Here is an 18,776-nt window from a genome sequence, read left to right on the forward strand (position 1 = left end):
CTTGAAGCGAACGACTGGTTTGCTGCAATGTTCTCGTGGGTGCCATAATGGATGGGAGCGATGGTGAAGATCCTGGTCCCTATTGTGGTACACTTGTCGGTGATGTTCTTCAAGTGCCAGTTGCTTCGGTGTTGTACAAAGAGCATTCCAAATAGGGCAATGATGATGGTTTCAATTGGAACAAGTGGTGCACCTTGTGATACAAAAGATGGGCAAGCCCAAACATCGGACCCACATAAGTCGTGTATGGTAAAAATGGAGAGACCTATAGATACCCCAGGGACTGTAACTACACCCCCTACAGATCCAGACAATTACACAGAACAGCGGGTGGACTTATCAGGTGAAGGAGGGTGTATTTACCTTTGCTGTATCCCTGAACAATATGTCCAGGCAAAGAAAGGTTTGTGTCATGTATGTAGAGTATGGGTACCAAAGGAGGGAACATGGAGGGATCAAGAAGCAGAAAGGTTGGCAGCAGAGTTAGTTAATGTGGGATTAACTAAAGGTGGAAATGCAGGGATGCATACCCAGGTTCCCTGTCCCCCAAAGTGGTTCAGGCTGAGGAAGATGCTCTAAAGATACATGGTAACGTTGAAAGGTGGATGCCAGCAGTCTATTGAGAAGCTGAGGAGGTGGCATCTTTTCGAGTCTTGTGGGAAGTAGATAAGGAAAAAAATAATATTTTTGTTTGTCTGTATGTGTGTGTGCTAGGATTGGATTTATGTATGAATTGATGTGGGCATGCATGAGAGGTGGTGTGTAAGTGTTTGTATGTATGAAAGGGGGTGTCTGTAAGTGCAGACCTTTGAATTAATGCATTGTGAATAGTGTACATGGGTGCGAGAGTGTGTTTGAATGAGAATGCAGTGCAAATGTTCTGGGTGCTGTGTGAATGATAGAAAAGCTATGTGGGTGCGTGTCTATTCGGTGAATGTGTAGGAATGTGTGTGTCTCTGTGTGTGTTTGTCTGTGTGTGTGTATGTAAGGTTTGGGACCATGGAGAGACATTGGAGAATTAAAACGTTTTGACACGGACATGGCATGTTTTACTGGCATTTATGGGCAAAGCAATGTCAACTATTTATTGGACATTTGTATGGCACCTATACACAAGTTTTTCCAGGCACCACAAGACAAGATGGGGGTGGGAGGACATGGAAATCACAAAAGTGGAACAGTAAGAAAAGGTTATATTTGCCTTGTGACAATCCTACCGTGCAAGTGCTCCACAAGGAGGTAGGTGCAAGGTGGGAAGGGGTAAAGGGAGAAGTGCAGGAGTGGGGTGGCCCCAGGGAAGGGGGGCAGACAAGAGCTGGGTAGGCCAAGGTGGCAAGTGCCTGGGGAAAGGGAGGGTGTGTGAGGTGGACAGGGAGGACCAAGTTGGGATAGTCTGGGAAAGGGAGCCCAAGGGCAAGTGCTGGCAAAGGATGCTGGGGGGACTGGCAAGGGGTGGTCTGGCCCCTATATGACTTTGAAGGGACCAGGCCCCATTTGCAGCGGCAGAGGTAGTGCTAACATGGGAGAGCGAGAGGGAAGGAAGAGGAGAAATGGAAAGTCTTGAGAAGTTTCCAAGACGCAAGAAGAAAGATCTGACTTAAGTCTGAGGGGGGGCGTTCCAGGGGGAGGAGAAGCATTTGCCCTGCAATGAGTTAGAGCCAAAGGACTGAAGGACTCTGGCCGGGTGGTATTTAGGGGGCAAAAGCTGGATGTAAAGAGGTCCCAGGCTCCAGACAGCTTTGTGGATGATGCAAAGGGTCTTGAATTTTATCCTTGAGGTCACCGGGAGCCAGTGGAGAGATTTTGGGGCTGGAGAGATGACATCCCTGGGCTTGAGGCCAAGTATAAGTCCTGCAGTCCTATCCTGGATTATTTGAAGTGGGCAAAGGGAGGAACGAGGCAGATTGAGGAGGAGCCTGTTGCAGTAGTCCAGCCCAGAGAGAACCAGGGCTCTGGAGACAATGAGCTTCTGGGGGTAGGTGAGGAAAGGTAGAATGCCCCTGAGAAGGTGGAGCTGAAAGTTGGACTTCTTGGAGAGAAAGCGAGAGAGGAGTCAAAGCTGATCCCAAGGGTTTTTTGCCTCACAGGTGGGTGAGCGGAGGGGGCCCAAGTTGTCTCACCAGAGAGTGGGGAGGAAACTAGGGGAAAACATCCCAATGAGAAGAATCTCTGTCTTACTGGCATTAAGGCAGAGATCATTGGCAGAGCATCATGCCTAAATAGCATTCAGCCAGTCAGATATGAAGGAGGAAGAAGAAGTAGAGGATAGCAGCTTGAAGGAGAGCTGTATGTCATCTGCATAATACTGGAAATGAGAGGAGAAAGTAGAGATCAGGTGGGCCAGAGGGGCCAGGTAGATTTTGAGGAGCCATGGTGATTGGATAGAGCCCTGAGGGATGTTGTAGGTAGAGAGTGTGGTGGAGGAGAGAAAAGGACACATTTGCACTTGGGAAGGTCTGTTTGAAAGGAATGAGGTAAGGCATGCCAGGGCCCTATCTGTGATGCCTAGGGCTTTATTATTTATTTTTTATTTATTCATTTATAGTGTGCTGAAAGCCGATGGGCATTGGGGCACAATAACAAAAACACAAGGTGCAACAGTAATAAACAGGACAAGAGACAGACACAGGTTGGGACCTCACAAAAGTCAGTGAGGGATCCCAGTGGAATAACAAGGTTTTCAGTTGTCAGGGTATCTTGGAGACAGTTTATGAGGATGGAGTGGTTGACTGTATGAAAGGCAGAAGACTAGAATTTTATAAACTAGAGTTTTTTATGTGAAGAAGGTATCTGGATGAGGGTACTACAATGGGGCTGGCTAGGTACTACTATGGCATGGAATTTTGCACCTGCATTAATGACAAAGCCAACATGATGAATGTTCTTACTTGGGAGAGGGGAGGACATGTTTCCTTACTGTGGCATTGCATTGTTTCAATGGTGTTAATGTCAAAGGAAACATAAATGTTCTTACATGGGGGTATTTGTGCAGGCTGAAAGGCAATGTTTTCTTACTGTGGCATGACATTTTTAGTGGTGTTGGGGGGCAAACACAACATGAGTGTTGTTATATGGGGGCGGCAGAGATTTGTGTAGCCAGCAATGACATGTTTTCTTACTGTGACATGGCTTTTTTATCGTCATTAAGGCAATTATATTCATGTGGGGATAGTGGCATATATTGCCAGAGCCAGCATGAACATGTTTTGTTATAGTATCATTATTGACCTTATGAACAAAGTCAACATGGGTATTTTCTTCTGTGGGAAATACTGGCATATATGGGTGCACCAGAATGGATATGTGTGGGCACAATCAGTATGTAAATGGTTTAAAATTTGCAGAGTACTGCCATATAGTGGGCAACTGCATAATGAAAATGTGTTGGAAATAGCTTGTGTGCTATGTTGGTGACTTGTCATCTAATGGATTATTTTTCAGTTCTTGCCCTAAAAAAAAGATTGTAAACTTTGTGGCTTATTACCTAATTTATCATAGAAATGACATTGTAAAATGCACCATTTTAACCCATTATTTAAAAAGAATTCTATGGGGCAGAACCCCCACCCCAAATCCCACTTCATTGGTTCACGCTCCCTAGCCTTGTTCGTTCACTCCTGCACATTCGGCCGGGGGCAGAAGAAACCCACTTCCCTCTGTGGGCACCCGTTAGGGTGGGGCCTACTACATTAGCTCCAGACCCCACAATTGTTACACAATTACACAATCCTAGCTGCACCCCTGATAGAGGGCAAGAGTAGGGCAGTGGGAATGACATGGGTCAGCACTGGGACAGTGTGAGACACACAAGGCAGAGTTCTGTGGACAGTGAGAGCGACATAAGAAAAGAACTGGAGCATTGAGAGCCACCTGGGGTCAACCCAATGCGTTAGAATATTTAATGTGTTATCAAAATGTTTGTTAATCACATGGCTTTTCATCTGCATTCACCCCAAAACAACGGCAAAATATATGCTTTGCCACTTTACAAAATCACCAGTCACCACTGCAGAGTTGCCACTGTGACTATGGAAAAGTAATTCTCACCACTATTGCTTTTTAACTAATTTCAAAAACATGGTGGGACAGGCCTTACCTAGATGTGATAAACAGGTTGCAGGAGGTTGACCTGAATGCAAAGAAATTACAGACAGGTTTTCTATTGGACCCTTCTCTTTCTTCTCTTTCTAATACTTAGGTCCACTCCACTCGCTCCCCACCTAACCGAAGACTGGGAAATCTGCATCCTGCCCTCCTCCACCCTTTTGTTAGCTCCCCATGCCCTTGCATTGATCCATGATGATATGCCTCCATGAATAAGAGCACCGTGAATCTTCTGTGAATCCACCGAAAAAACACCTAGCGTTTTTCCGGTGGATTCACGGTGCTCTTACCTCAAAAGACCCGGACCAGAGCGGATTAACAAGAAGAAGAAACCAGATGAGGCGCCAAAATAAGAACACTCCCTACGCAATATAGCGGAACCAAAAGCAGTTTGGACCAACCATGCCGGGATATTTACCGGTTTCCTGCATATTCCAACACGCAATGATATAACGCCACGCAATTTATAAGCTGTGCACAGATACCATCCCGCAAGTTAATCTGACCGTGGCCTCATAATATTAGACTGCATACGAGGTAAAAGAGGAATACGTTCCCTTTTATTAAGAAAATACGTCCAACAGCTGTGGACCTTTTCTACTGAAAAACAAGAGAGCACCTACACTAGGAAGTCCAGCTAATGCTCTTCCACTGAATAAATCTTCAAAACTAGAAGATTCCAGACCAACTGTCCTTACTCTAAATACAATTGGCCTGACCACTCCTAAAGAAAGTCCCTACAATAATCAGGAGGACTGAAACATGTTGAGTTCTCAATTTAGAAATAATACTAAATTGTATGATAGTATTGAATATTCCATCTAGGGATTGTCCAAATCTAAATTGAACATTAGACTGAGGGAGAAAAACTGTGAGTGATCCATCAGGATCACAACCCCTATTTTTATAAGGAACTACAGCATAGGTTTGTACATAGATTGATATGATCGATATCTCTATATTTGAGAAATTGTTATATGTTTTGTGCCCTGTTACATATATGTACCTTTTTAGAGTGTCTGATGATGTATTTTATATGTATTATGTTCTTGATTTTTATAAGACTATATTAAAATTGACAATTTGTACTAAACATATGTAGTTTGTGATGAGTGAATAGCTGTTGACAAAAAACCAGTGTCCTACCTTGCTATGTCTTGATTTACTAAAAGGCCTACAGGTTTCCTTTCCTTTGATTAATTTGAATGAAAATTGTCATTTTTATTGTGTGATGTGCATATGCAGGTTTCTCCATCTAGATGGGATCGGGGTTTCCCAAGTTCTGGAGCCACAGCCCAATAAAGTCCTTTTGGCTAAACACATATAGCTATGTTTTCCCTAAGAGTGCCTTATTTATTGTATTGGTTTTGTCTCACTGAAAACTGTATTCTCCTTTGGTTTTCCCTAGACTGGGCCTTACAAATGAATACAAAAATACACAAATAGTTCAACTTTATTTTATTTAGCAAACTGCTTCAAAGTGAGAATTCATGCAATAAAATATGATTCTACAGGCTATGATCATTTTGCCAGGCTGAGAAAGTGCTACGTGCTAGCACAGAACTTTACATTACATTTTGCACTTTGAATACATGCAACGTGAATTACATGCAAAGTTTTCATATAAAGGTTAGTCAAGGATGCATGAGTATTTAGTCATTGTCCAAATCAATCGAGCAATATACAACACAGGAGAATCCATACATTGGCACAGCTAACATTGAAAACCTGACACAGGGTTCGAAATTGAGAGAAGCTGGAAGCTATTCAGCTCCTGCTTGTAGCTTTCAAGAGCCTTGGTAGCTTGATACCAACAACTACCAGGAGCTACCTTTGACTCCTCATGTGATCTGATGATGAACAAACACACCTATGTGAATTTAACTCAGTGCTTTTGGGAACATTTATAAATACACATTAGGACACATATATACAAACATTTAAAGTATGTGGGGCCATACATAATGGACACAATGTTATGTTTGCTTCTTATGTGGAAGTTAGATTTGCAGAACACTGTGCACTAGCACCGTCCTCTCCATTGGTAGCTCCTGGTTACTGATTAATGGATACCTAAGGGCTGCTGTTAGTTTCTACTAATGCAATCTAAATATCGACCCCTGCGACATATCACTCTTAAGGCACATTTCAAGAATATCATAACTTTTACCTGTGCCAGTTGACACTTCCTCAAAGAAAGTCACAGCTATAGTCCCCTATAAAACCTGTACTCCTTCTCAGTATAATGAGCTCCATGTCAATCCGGTACTATGGCACCTTCTGAGACTTTTCTGTGTAATAAACCTGGGTTTCCCTTGCAAATTGGCGCAGTGGTCATTTTGACTAGTGGATTATTTTTGTCGATTGGGTTTTCGGTTGCCCATTCCTTCATTAGTAATCTGACTGGCTAGAGTCTTGAGAGTTCCCCTCCCCCTCTCAAGGGAACTCATGCCCGTCAGAAGGTAATGTGTCCACAATTTGCAAACAATCATGTGGCTGTTTCAAAACGTGTGTCTACATTAGATAAACATTTTAAAAAAACAATATGATTATTTGCTAATTTTTGGTGCTGTGCTGAATTAAAAGCATTAACTTACTGAAAGTCAGAAGTCAGGACACAGGTACTCGTGGTCAAAGGCAATATTTTCCCACCCAAAAAGGCCAACCAGGGGACACATTAAAGAAGGTACTGAAAAGAGACTGTCTTCACTTTCCATACTGGCATAATGGTTATTGTAGTCGGAGGCCTGAAGATGGTTATAACCAATACATACAGTGCATGTTTAAACAATACAACACAGAAATCAAATAGATCATATTTCTCTGTGAGGGGGTGCACTGCATGATCACTGTCACAACGGAGGTGTGGTGCACTGCATCCTATGCATCAGCTTTGAGGTTGTGTAGTGCATGATCCATGTCAGGGAGGTGTAGTGCAGTACATACCTCCTATTGCCAGTGAGGAGGTGCCATGCATGCTCACAGTCAGGGAGACAGTATGGTGCAGTGCCGGCTTCCTGGTCTCTGTGAGGGGGTGCACAGCATGATCACTGTTAGGAAGGAGGTGTAGTGCAGTGCATGCTTCTTACTATTGGTGAGGGATGCACTGCAGGATCATTGTCAGGAAGGAGGTGTGGTGCAGTGCATTCTATGCATCAGCTTTGAAGTTGTGTAGTGCATGATCCGTGTCAGGGAGGTGTAGTGCAGTACATGTTTCTTATTGTTGGTGAGGGGGTGCTTTGCATGATGGGGGAGGTATGATAGCTTCCTTCCATTCTGAAAGTAGAGGATGTTTTCTATCATGGAAGAGGTGGTCTGCAGTGGATGCAAAGGAGGTGCTGTGAGGCAGTGGATTGCTATTGTTACTGGGTAGGTTTTGTTAAGTAGATACCTCAGAGAAATAAGGCTGGTCCACGCGCAATATGGTTAAACAGGCTGAAAACAGAGGCCCAAAAACAGTACAGCCCTCTACCTGGTATTTGCCAATAAAGAGACAACACAGAGAGTGGATTGTGATATGCCAAATGCAAGGTAATCCAGCTTTATTGGAAGTATGCAAAAGCTGGGGAGAAAACAGCCAAGCTCTCTCTCTCAAATTCTTCAACGTTTGAAGAGAAAATACAGTTTATATAATATAAAGGAGTCATTCTGATGTCATCGTTATCACTGAGCTATGGAAACCTATCTCTATTGCTCATTGGCTCCAATTGCTTAGTTACATATAGTATCTATATGCCCCACCCTACTGATTGGGTAACTATCTATCGAAGGTCCCACCCATAAAACATCCTATAAAATGTACGACCTCATCATGCTTGAATATTATTGGTAAGGTCTAAATTGCTTCTGAGGTGAAAAGGAAATATGCTTATTGGTAAACATGCAGTCACACTCTCCGTGAACTGGCAGCATGATGACATGTGTATGTAGATGGGAGGAGAGGACAAGCATATTGCGCCTTGTTCTTAATTAAATAGCCCAGGTTATCTCTGCCATGATGCCTCTGAGTTTCAAAGAGTTTGTCCTTGCCCAAATGCCAGTTTTTTACGGCCCTCCCTGTCTTGCAACAGTAAACATGCCATTCTGTTCTTGACACATTATGAATAACTACTGTTATGAGTCATGCTAATTCCACCATGTTAAGCCAGTTGCGGAGACATTAATCTGTCAACTACTAGGAAATTTCCTGAGATGTTCCGTTCATCCCATGGACTTCAAATAGCCTGCAGTGTTGTCATATCTGATTTACCTTGATGGTTGAACTCTCGCTGCCCAGACACTGGTATCTTGTACTGTTATGTAAACCTCGCCTGCAGTGTCTTGGCGTTGGACATTCGTTTGAGGCAGCTATGTTCAGCCACTGCAGCATTTTTTCCTGAATTAAATGTATTTGTTTCAAATAGCGTGCTTAGCTGCGAGGCCTGCTTAAAGCTACAGACTTTATTCTCTTAGGTGCAGTTTAAAATCGCAACTGCTTGTCACGTTTTAATGCTCTGCAGGACACATTTTCTTTGCCATCTACCAATTTCTTGGTGCATCCCTGTCACATTATTTTCCTCCCTATCTGTACGCTGCAACCTTATCTACCTACAATGTTCTGCCCTACTGAGTCCCTATCTTGTGTACATGCTTTCCTGTCACCTAATCTATTCTATTTTAAACCACACTAATTGTGCAAGCTAATGCCTTATCTGGTCTCTACTTGTGTAGCGCAAAATAACTATTCTTTGTGATGGCTGCATTTCCAGGAGAATTGAAAGTGCAGTTTCAAATGTGTCCTTTCTTATCTTATAATTTTGTTTCTTCTGAGGAAGGCAGGGGGCAGAGCTTGAGCATGCTCTCTAGTCAATAACTGCCCTACTACAAGGCTAAGTCACATCCCATTTGACAAATGTAGGAAAGGGTTAAAAGTGCTCGCTCCATCGCGCTAGGAATCTCACCAGAATTAGCACATGCCTGGATGAACACTTAAGGATTAGGGGATCAGCATTGAAGAAAACGGAAAAAAAGTGGTGGTGGAGAGCGTCAACATGCAGCTCTGCCTCTGTTCTCACCATAGACAACAGAGGGACCACTAGAAGCATGCATCACTAGTAGCCTTGAACTAGCGAGACACATGTAAAAGCCAAAACGGTGCCACTTGCAGACATTACCGATTGTACAACCAGTGATTACAAATTATATTCTTCTGAACATTTTCCATCTGGTTGGACCTGCACCCTTTACTGATCCCCACAGGACTGCATCTTGTCCAGACCCTGTCAGCCTGCACCCTTCACTAGTCCTACAGGGCATTTGGTTTCAAAGTGGCCTCATATTTCACCAAACAATCAAGTGCAGCTAGTAATACCAACCCTTGCAAGGGGGGAAAGGAGTGTCCTAGTACTGGTCTGGAACAGAATCTAAGCATGCTGAGTGGCTTTGATGCTCGGAATCAGTGTGACTCCCCACCCTCATTGTGCAGGAGGAGCCTCTTAAACACCTGCTTTGTGCTCCAAATGTAAACACTGTGTAACCCCTGTGCAGGAGGAAAAGGTAGGTCTTGTTAGTTCAACTATATGTTTGTGTGCATTATGCCGCCTTCTGGACTCGCCCTGCACTGAGACAACCCAGATGGGTTCTCCTGCATTGAGTGATAACCTCAGGGACTATTCCCCCTCCCATTAATGATGCTTCCAGACAATTCTCTTCCCTCATTAGGTCATGGAATAAGTTTGCCGGCTGTGCTGCTGTCAGGGTGTGATGGGCTGAGTCTGAACAGAACCACCATCCTCCATTTTAGAAAAGTGTCATAATTCTCTTTCTCTCCATTTCATCACACCAGTCACCCTCCCATCTCACATCGTGTTACATTTCCTTCCACTCTTTTCTTTCCACTACTCGTATCCTCTCTTCAACCTCTGCCAGCCTCCAAAACTCCTATTTTCCTCACTTCTGCTGATGTGTTTACCACTCATCCTGTTTTCTCTTGCCACCCTCTCCTCATTTTTGTCACCTTTTTTATTCCTTGTCCCCAAAACATATCTTACTCTCCTTTCTTCCTTGCATGCCTCCATATGCCCCCTCACTTACTTGCTACACACCTCTCTCCTTCCACCTCAGGCTTTCCACGTCACCCATCCCGAAGTGACTTTCCTTCTTAATAATAAAATTTCAAAGCATTACCGACTATTCTGGATGATGTTGTTGTGGCTGCTTATTTGGCACCCCTGTGTACTCTCTTTCAACAGCTTCCTTCCAATCCTCGTGCAAGCACCATCATCTCTTCCTCTCTCTCTCTCACTAACTCTTATAACCACTCCGTCACCATCCTATTCCTTGCTAAACTCCTAGCCTCATTCTTTTCTTACCTTTTTTCTTAATGCCCTCAACAATTGTTTCATATCTTTCCCTAATACCCCTTCATTTGTGACAACAGACCCCAGACCAACCCTCTTATTCCATTTGAACCCAGAATCTCCTACTCTCTCCATCTCTTTCTATCTTTCTAGGTAGCAGAGCCCAGTTAATCTGGATTAAAATGACATCCATGGAGATTGGTCCCACAGAGAATACTACTGGAAATCCAACATGGGGACTTTAGCACTGGGCTTCATCTTCACCTCCGAGACATATCACATTTTCCACCTGATATAATGATCGAAGATTGGAGAGGTCTACAAAGGCCAGCCTCTGTCATACAGAGGAATCAATTTGAGAGATGTAGCATAGGCCTCTATTAACAGCCGCTGTAGCGGGAACACAACATTTTTATATCCACAGGCCCCAGTGGCTGTTCACACTCAGAACCCCCATAAGGATAGGTCACAAAAAGCATAATCTTGTCATAGGATCAGGTGGAGTCATTAAACTATAGGAAGAATGCATCACATGTTCCTGGATAGGCAGACACCAGTCATACTCATGTACCATGGGACAGCCTCAGCATCACCAGAACAAGTTTCCCTCAGACATAAGAGCAGGTACAATATAGGGAGCAGAAGGGCAAGCACCACAGACATTGGCATCAGGAGTGCAAGCTTCAATCACACATGGTTTAGGTACAGCTGGGCCGCAGAATTTCAAGCTTCAGCGTGTTATCGGGTACTGCCTGGAATCAGAAGCGCATGTTTCCCTTTCAGCAGGTATACATGGGCAGTAGAAGTGACAGAACAGGCGCTGCACTTTAAACATCACAAAAGCTTCCTCCACACAAACACTCATCAGAAAGGTGCACAGGAAATAGTTCACTCACAGCAGTAACTGGCATGTGGAAATGATGGGTTCCTGGATTGCATTTTTCCATAAATGCCTGTATACTAAAAACCATCAACAGGAGTGATTCAATAAGCAGCCAGTGCACCCTAATTTGAAGTCAGGGATCTGTCCATTAAGGATGGTTTTGAAAGACTGTATACGATAATAAACATGGTAAAGACTAATACACAGCACCTACCGCTGTGTGCGGATGCATTTTGTCTAGGTTAAAATGGCCATTCTCCTGAATTTGTGAGCCAATAAAGTGCAGTGCATTCCAGTGCATGTGAGCACAGCCAGCCACAACACGGAGTGGGAGAAAAAACGGCACCCTTTTTCCTGAAAATCGAGGAAGCACATCTCCTTGATTACAAGTCGATAAAGCACCCCATTTCCTCGTTATTGGGGATGAGGACCCGTACCCAAAACATTTGTCAGCTCCACCACCGAGAGAAAAGATGTGCTTGTGTCCCCTGTTTTTTTGTTTTATCCTGATTTGGCACTATGAAAATCAGTCCAGGGATCATCCTAATGAATTAAGGCAGGTGATTAAAAATCTTCCATACAGCCAATTTCTGCGCTCAAAAAGAATAATCACTAACACTGGCTCCCTACAAAAAGAATACATGGAACAGACGAATACATTCATAAAAAGAAGATACCCCTTGTACATCTTTTAAGCAGCCAAAGACAAGGCTGACACCATAGATAGAACGACATTACTTCATCCCACACACAAGGATAAAGGCATTCCACTCTGTACATATCAGAATTCTTCAGGCAATGTACCCATCTGTGCAGGATAATATACAATAATTGCAAGTACCTACATCATGATCCTTTTATTAAGAATCTGTTCCCAAGACCACCAATAATGGCCTACAAGAGAGGAAGAAATGTCAAGCACAGACTAGTTAAAGCTCAGAAAATGACCAGAGAGACACTAAAGACCCTTTCCAATAAGAAGAAAGGCACATTCCCATGTCTTAGTTGCAGTAATTGCAACAAAAATGTTAAAGACTATAACATCCTACATCCCCACACTGGTCAAAAAATTGCACTAAGACACTAAGCGACATGCAATAGCACTGGGGTCATTTATGCCATTAAATGCCCTTGTGGACAGCTTTACGTTGGACAAACTAACATATTAGCACATGAAAGATGGTTGGAAGGCAAATCCAACACCCGTAGTCAGAACCCCAAATCACCAGTGTCCAGGCACTTCAGGGAACACAGACATAATCTGGCCCAGATTAGGTTTATCATCCAGGAGGTGGTAATGACATCCAGCAGAAGGGGCGATAAAACAAAACAATTACTGCAAAGGGAGATACACTGGATTCATCTCCTTGAGACATTTCACCCAAAAGGAATGAACAAAGAGTTTAACCTTCATTGTTTCTTATAGATGGGTTTTAAATTACTCTATGGACCATTCAATTAACATCTTTTAACTTCATCACATTAGACTTTCTTTGACTGAACATATGTCTATGATTACTGTACCAGTTATACAAATGTTATGGGAGTATGTTCTTCCTTTTCTATATTTCTTACCATATGTAAGATTATTACCTCTACAGAATCCCTAATTTTAGATTTACCACTCTATGTACTAACTGATTATAATTTACTTGATGTATATCGGTATTCCACTTTACTGAATTGTGTAAGCATTGTGGATTGCTGTTATAAAATCTATGTTAAAATGTAATCTATTTTGGAGCTCTACAGAAATTTGTGTAATTTGTCAATCACAATCATGATGGTTAAAGTCAATTTCTGCGGTTCATTTCTTGATTCATGGTTTTAAGATGTCTTATCATGAAAGCATTATGGCTGCCCTAATTATTTTTTTTATTGTTCAACTATAAAACATGTAATACGCATTGTGCTCTGATTTATGAACATTATGACATAATGTTGTACTTGGGGGTGGGATATTCACTGACGGGCCCATAGGTCAGTGCTCACCCTCTAGTACTTGTAAGACACGATAGCTGCACCATGTGAGGAATGGGGGTGCAGGATTCACTTACTCCAACACGACTCAATAAGGAGGACTCAGTAGTTTGGCAAAGGGAAGTCCGTTTAATGACAAGTACATCAAACAGGGAAACAAATGGAAATCAGCATCGTTGCGATCACCTGTCTCGCCCCAACTTCCCCGAACTTCAGTTGAACAGCAACTTTTATGCATGAAACTCGTCATCATTGACATCTAACTCTACAAAACTCGTCATGCAATATAATTGGTTAGGAAAGGTAATTTAAGTATAGGTGCTATATCTGTATATGGTAATAGAGCATGCCGATTGGATAACTCTTACCGGGTGGGCGTCTACGCCCCTCCCTCTACATCACACGTGATAGACGTCCCTACAAGTACGACGTCCTATTGGTTCTACTATCTATAGGACTACAGATAACTTGGTCCATTGTGATTGGGCAGGTTACACCCCTAGACATAAATCCCTATTTTAATTAGCAGCATGCAGAATGGACACCCAAGTGCCTGGTGTCCCAAGTTTCACCCTGCCTCCCTTCCATCAATCAGCATCTTAGGGCTATGTGTCAATTAATTGGCTGGGTATGGCCTCGAAACTGTAGCCTCTTATCAGGAAATGTTATAGCATCCTCGGGTTCTGGATGACCTCAAGCGGTGGTACCTCTTCACGCCTGGCTCGTCACGTGTCTGTTCACCATGAATCTGCTTCAGTTTACACCTTTTTGTGTATTTGTTCTTCTTTAGCCTCGCACCTGTCTGGGCCTCTCTTTATGTTGACCTTCATGGGCAGGTTGGTATGCTCTGAAGTTTGAGTGATCTGCTGACGAGACCACAATGCACAAAAACAAAATTTGAACAATGGTGCTGGATAAAGAACAACGAGCGACGTCTGCAGATGAAGACCACCTTAGACTCTGGTATCGGAGAACACAAACTAAATGTGACAAGTAGATACCTAACAAACTGTCCATCCCGTTATCACCGCGAGCAGTTTCTAAGACTTCGTCTAAATGCAATCAAAACAAAAGAAATGATGTGGGGTCGTCATTTTAAAGAAGCTAAGGACAATCTATGTCGCTTTTGTTATAGCGAAATAGAATCCTTAGAACATCTTATCACCAAATGCACGAAGACCACCTCAAAGAGAATGCAACATCTAGGAGAATATATCCCAATAGACTGTAATACTCGAGATTGGTGGTCAAACGTTGCAGCCGGACACAGTATAAAACTAAGCTGCGCGGTAATAGACTACATAGGCGCCTTAAATCTTGATGACCCGTGAATGACTCCACGCAATTGAATTGCTCTTTCCTTAGACTATCTTATGCAACACCGTAATGCGGATTTGGCTGGTTGCATTTTGATGAATGCTGTCATCTTATAACAAAAGTCTGATGCTACATTGATTCCAATGTGGCACATCAGGCTGACGTTAAAATAAATAAAAAAAAAAAAAAAAAGAAGTTTGAGTCTTGTTAGCTGACGCTCTCCTCCCTTTCTCGGGTTGACCTCGATTTCCCCGGCATGAGCAGCTCTTTGTTGAGTTTCGATTCTGCTCTTCCTCTCAACTTTGGTTAGGTTATGAAACCTGGCCTGTTAGGCCTCTGGCAGCCTGGTCACGTTTCTGCTTTACAAAATGGAGTCACACTTGTACAATGTGCTTCTTGAGGTAGATACATAGTTGGCGCATGCCACTTCTATTATTCTACTTAGCATAGCAAGCAGTATCATTTTCTTAGCTTCTTGCGTTCCAAGCCTATTTACATGCGTTAACTGGTTGATTACTTCCATCTTGTCTTGCAGCAACGTTTCCTTACCTTTTAACATCGTCTCTTTCCTGTGTCCATTCCATCTATTTTCATAACTGCTCGCACTGGCATGCTATCTTCGATAGCCGTTTTTGTTCATTTGCGAGTCTGTTCAGGCTCTTATGTCATTTCCACTGGCCATCCATTAAGGCTCTTTGGGTCTCTTCATGGACCGTCCGTAGGTACTCTTCATTTCGTCTCAGTGGCTGGTCTGGCTGTCTGATAGGGTACCGTGCTGCCCAGGGTTGTCTCGTTATGGGCACTTCAACAGGTACGGATCTTCTGATGTACACTGGGCAGAGTCCCAGTGCAGCTCTTTGTTGGTTCATCTGCTCCTCATACGTAACATACCTTGGCGAGTACGCTCCTGGTACCTCGAAATGAGGGGCAGGGGTGCAGGCCATGTCTGGGACCTCCTCTACAATGTTATGTATCTTAGTGGGCACCTCCAGCTTGATGCTTGCATTTTACAAACCTTGGGCACTTCTGAGGATGCTTTCCCTCTGTTTCTGAACACCCTCCACTCTTGTTGGACTCTACAATTTACTTACGTAGCATGCTCGTTCCTTTGAGACTACATTTCCCATGATCCTCATCCGATCCACAATTATTTCAACTAATAGCAAATATCCCCTCTTCTTGCTCTGCTACATAGAATTTCTGTATCCCAGACAGGGTGTGTTTATTCTCTGCGACCGTTTCTGTTCTTTACCAGTCTCATTGCAGTCCATTTTTAGATCAGGCACTTCTTTTACTTCATATACCTTATGTACTATAGTCTGTTGTCTTTTTTCTTCACTGGTTACCGTGGTAACCTTTGAAACAACTGCTAGGCATCACGAGGGGATGCACAAGTGTCTGTCCCCGGTCTTTACACTCATTGCGATAGTTACCTTATAAACTGAAGGCACGAGACAGGCTCTCTGGCTTTTTATGCTGATCCTCTACTTCGAGTACGATTGTAACCAGAGCCGGTAACCCTTTCGTTCCATGCCTCACGGAATTCAAATACTTTTCATACTCACTATGCTCGCTTCTAATTCCATTTTATAGATTAGACTCAAGTCTCTAATGCTACCCTCATACTCTTTTTCTAGGATCCCATTAGTTTAGAAAGAACCAACGCATGTGCTTGTATTAGGCACCCATTAGGTGACACTGACTGTTACGTCATTTATTAAGCACCCTTATTCCAGTTTACGCTATTAATCAGTTCATGTATCTATATACTGTTAGTTTTATTTTGTTTTTTAGAAATCCACCTATAGATTTCCACCATCCCATGTGTCCCGGCACTATCTTCTAAGTGCTTGCCTCAATTTCAGGTATTTTTTCAGACACACTGATTTTCACCAATCTTTCTGGTGTGGTCTCTACACTTTAATTTACTTTAACTGTGAGTGTCTTCCATTCAGGGTTCTGCCTACACAACAGGGGACATCACCATATATATTTCTGAAAACCATAATAGGCATGTCTAATGTATGTATAAAACACCTAATGGACTGAACAGTCTATTTTCCTTATATAAAAATGACACTGTATGTTACTGAGTTATGCTAAAACCTATCACCACAAACGGAACTGATAGATTTTCAAATACCTTGTAGAAACGCGTTCTGCTGCAATTTACAAATATAAAGAAAAAATATTTTTTCCAATTGGATTGAGTTTGAAGTAACGCTCAGAGCTGGAGGTGAATGCATCCTGGAAGGGCCAAACTTGTGATTGGGACAACCCTTAAATGTGGCAGTAATAACATTACTGCCACATTTAAGGGATACCACCGAACCTGTGATGAGGCCCATTGTACTGTAATGTTTTTACAAGAAATTAACCATGATTGAGATAGGTCACCATAAAATTGGATGTTCAAGTACTGACCAGTCACCTGTGCTTAATTAACTTGGCATACGTCAACATTTTGGGTTACTTATAGACACTTCACACCCTTCAGCAATACCGCAACCCACAAATTGCACTTGTTGCATCAGGTTCAAATGGCCTCCCGGGCCATACACAGTTCTGCTCCTTGAAAGTCACATAGGTATCCAAGTTTGGGACTAGATACAAGTTTGAAAAGCCACCATTTCACGAGACACAATTTTGATGTATTTGTCCCCCTGCCAGAAACCCACATTTGCACCAATTTAGTCTGATAAATCAATTCTGGAGTGATATATGGAATACTCAACAGAAGCATATCTCCATGCTTTCTACATCTATATACAAGGAAATCACACTCCCCATTTCAAATGCAATTTTCTCTTGGATTGTTTCCACCTCTCTTTGCATGATCTGCACCATCATTTGATGGATGATATCAGATGACACAAAATACAAAGGAATGTGACCCTGCATCAGCTGAGATATTTTGAACTTCCCATAAGAACTGTGTCAACAGACTTTCTACTGGATTTACCACATTCAAAATATCTTCTAGCAGTTTGACGTGTTTCAAAGCGACATTGATACTATTTTCCAGTACCATTGATTGGTCATTAACTTTGAATCATTTTCAAATCCTGCCCCAGTTCTCGGGCTTTACCATCCAAAGAATTTACTGATATAGCATTAGCTGTAGAGACAGTTGTCCACGCAACAGCACCAATTAGAGTCATGACAATTGGTGCAACCAGAAAACCAGCCATTCTCCGCCCCATGCGTCTTTTAGAATGGGACGCATTCATGAAAGACTTTTCTAACTGAAACAGGATCTCTCTTACTGCTCTTTGAGCTCCTTCCTTAGGCCTTTGCACCCATTCTTTTACTTGGGCAGACATAACCTCAGATGCTTTAAGAAATGTTCACAAGACATGCTCTGGATTCACTGTGGTGTAGATATTCTGATATAGTAGCCCTCTATTCCCTAAAATGAAACCTGGGTCTTCTTCATCTACAACCCCGGATGCAAGCCCTGGTTCTACAAGCACTTGAAACTTCCCTGACTCGTCACATATCGGAGTTAATAATAACCCCACAGTCAAAATATTTCTAATTAAAGGACAAAATGGGCCTCATTTCGAGGTCAGCGTTAACCTGCCAGTGCGACCGGTGGGTTGCTGGCGACCTTGTAACACTGTTTCCTGCACCTAGCTTTCCGGTTAAAAAAGGACATTACAAGACCCAGCAGACCGGGAAGTCAGGCGCCGGAAAATGTAATCCCCATTCCATGGAGTCCATGGGACTCCATGGAATGGGGACTCAGAAGCACCGGCATCATTGATGGTGGTGCCGGTGCTTCCATGGCAACTCTACCTGTTGGGGCTGCTGCGCCTGGCATGGTCAGACCTGTGGGGTGCAGCAACTCTGGCAGGCAGACTCGTAGTGTGGCGGTCCGGAAACAAAGGTGCCGGTAAGCTTACTGGCACCCTTGTTTCCAGAATGCCACACTTGTAATAAGGCCCAATGTCTCCCCCCACACTGCATGTGATGCTGTGTCTTCGTCTGGATTTCTCCTGTGAGTCTCTTTCCTTTTGCTTTTTCCTCATTTTCGATCTAGAGGACTCTGGTCAGGGCCCTCCTCCATCTACACTTGGCTCTAGGGGCACTGATGAGGGAAACAAGTTAACAATCTAAACCAGAAGAGAAACAGCCAGGTTAAGTATCAAGCA

This window comes from Ambystoma mexicanum, chromosome 7q (assembly GCF_040938575.1).
Source record: "Ambystoma mexicanum isolate Mex_15411 chromosome 7q, UKY_AmexF1_1, whole genome shotgun sequence".
Lineage (NCBI taxonomy): Eukaryota > Metazoa > Chordata > Amphibia > Caudata > Ambystomatidae > Ambystoma > Ambystoma mexicanum.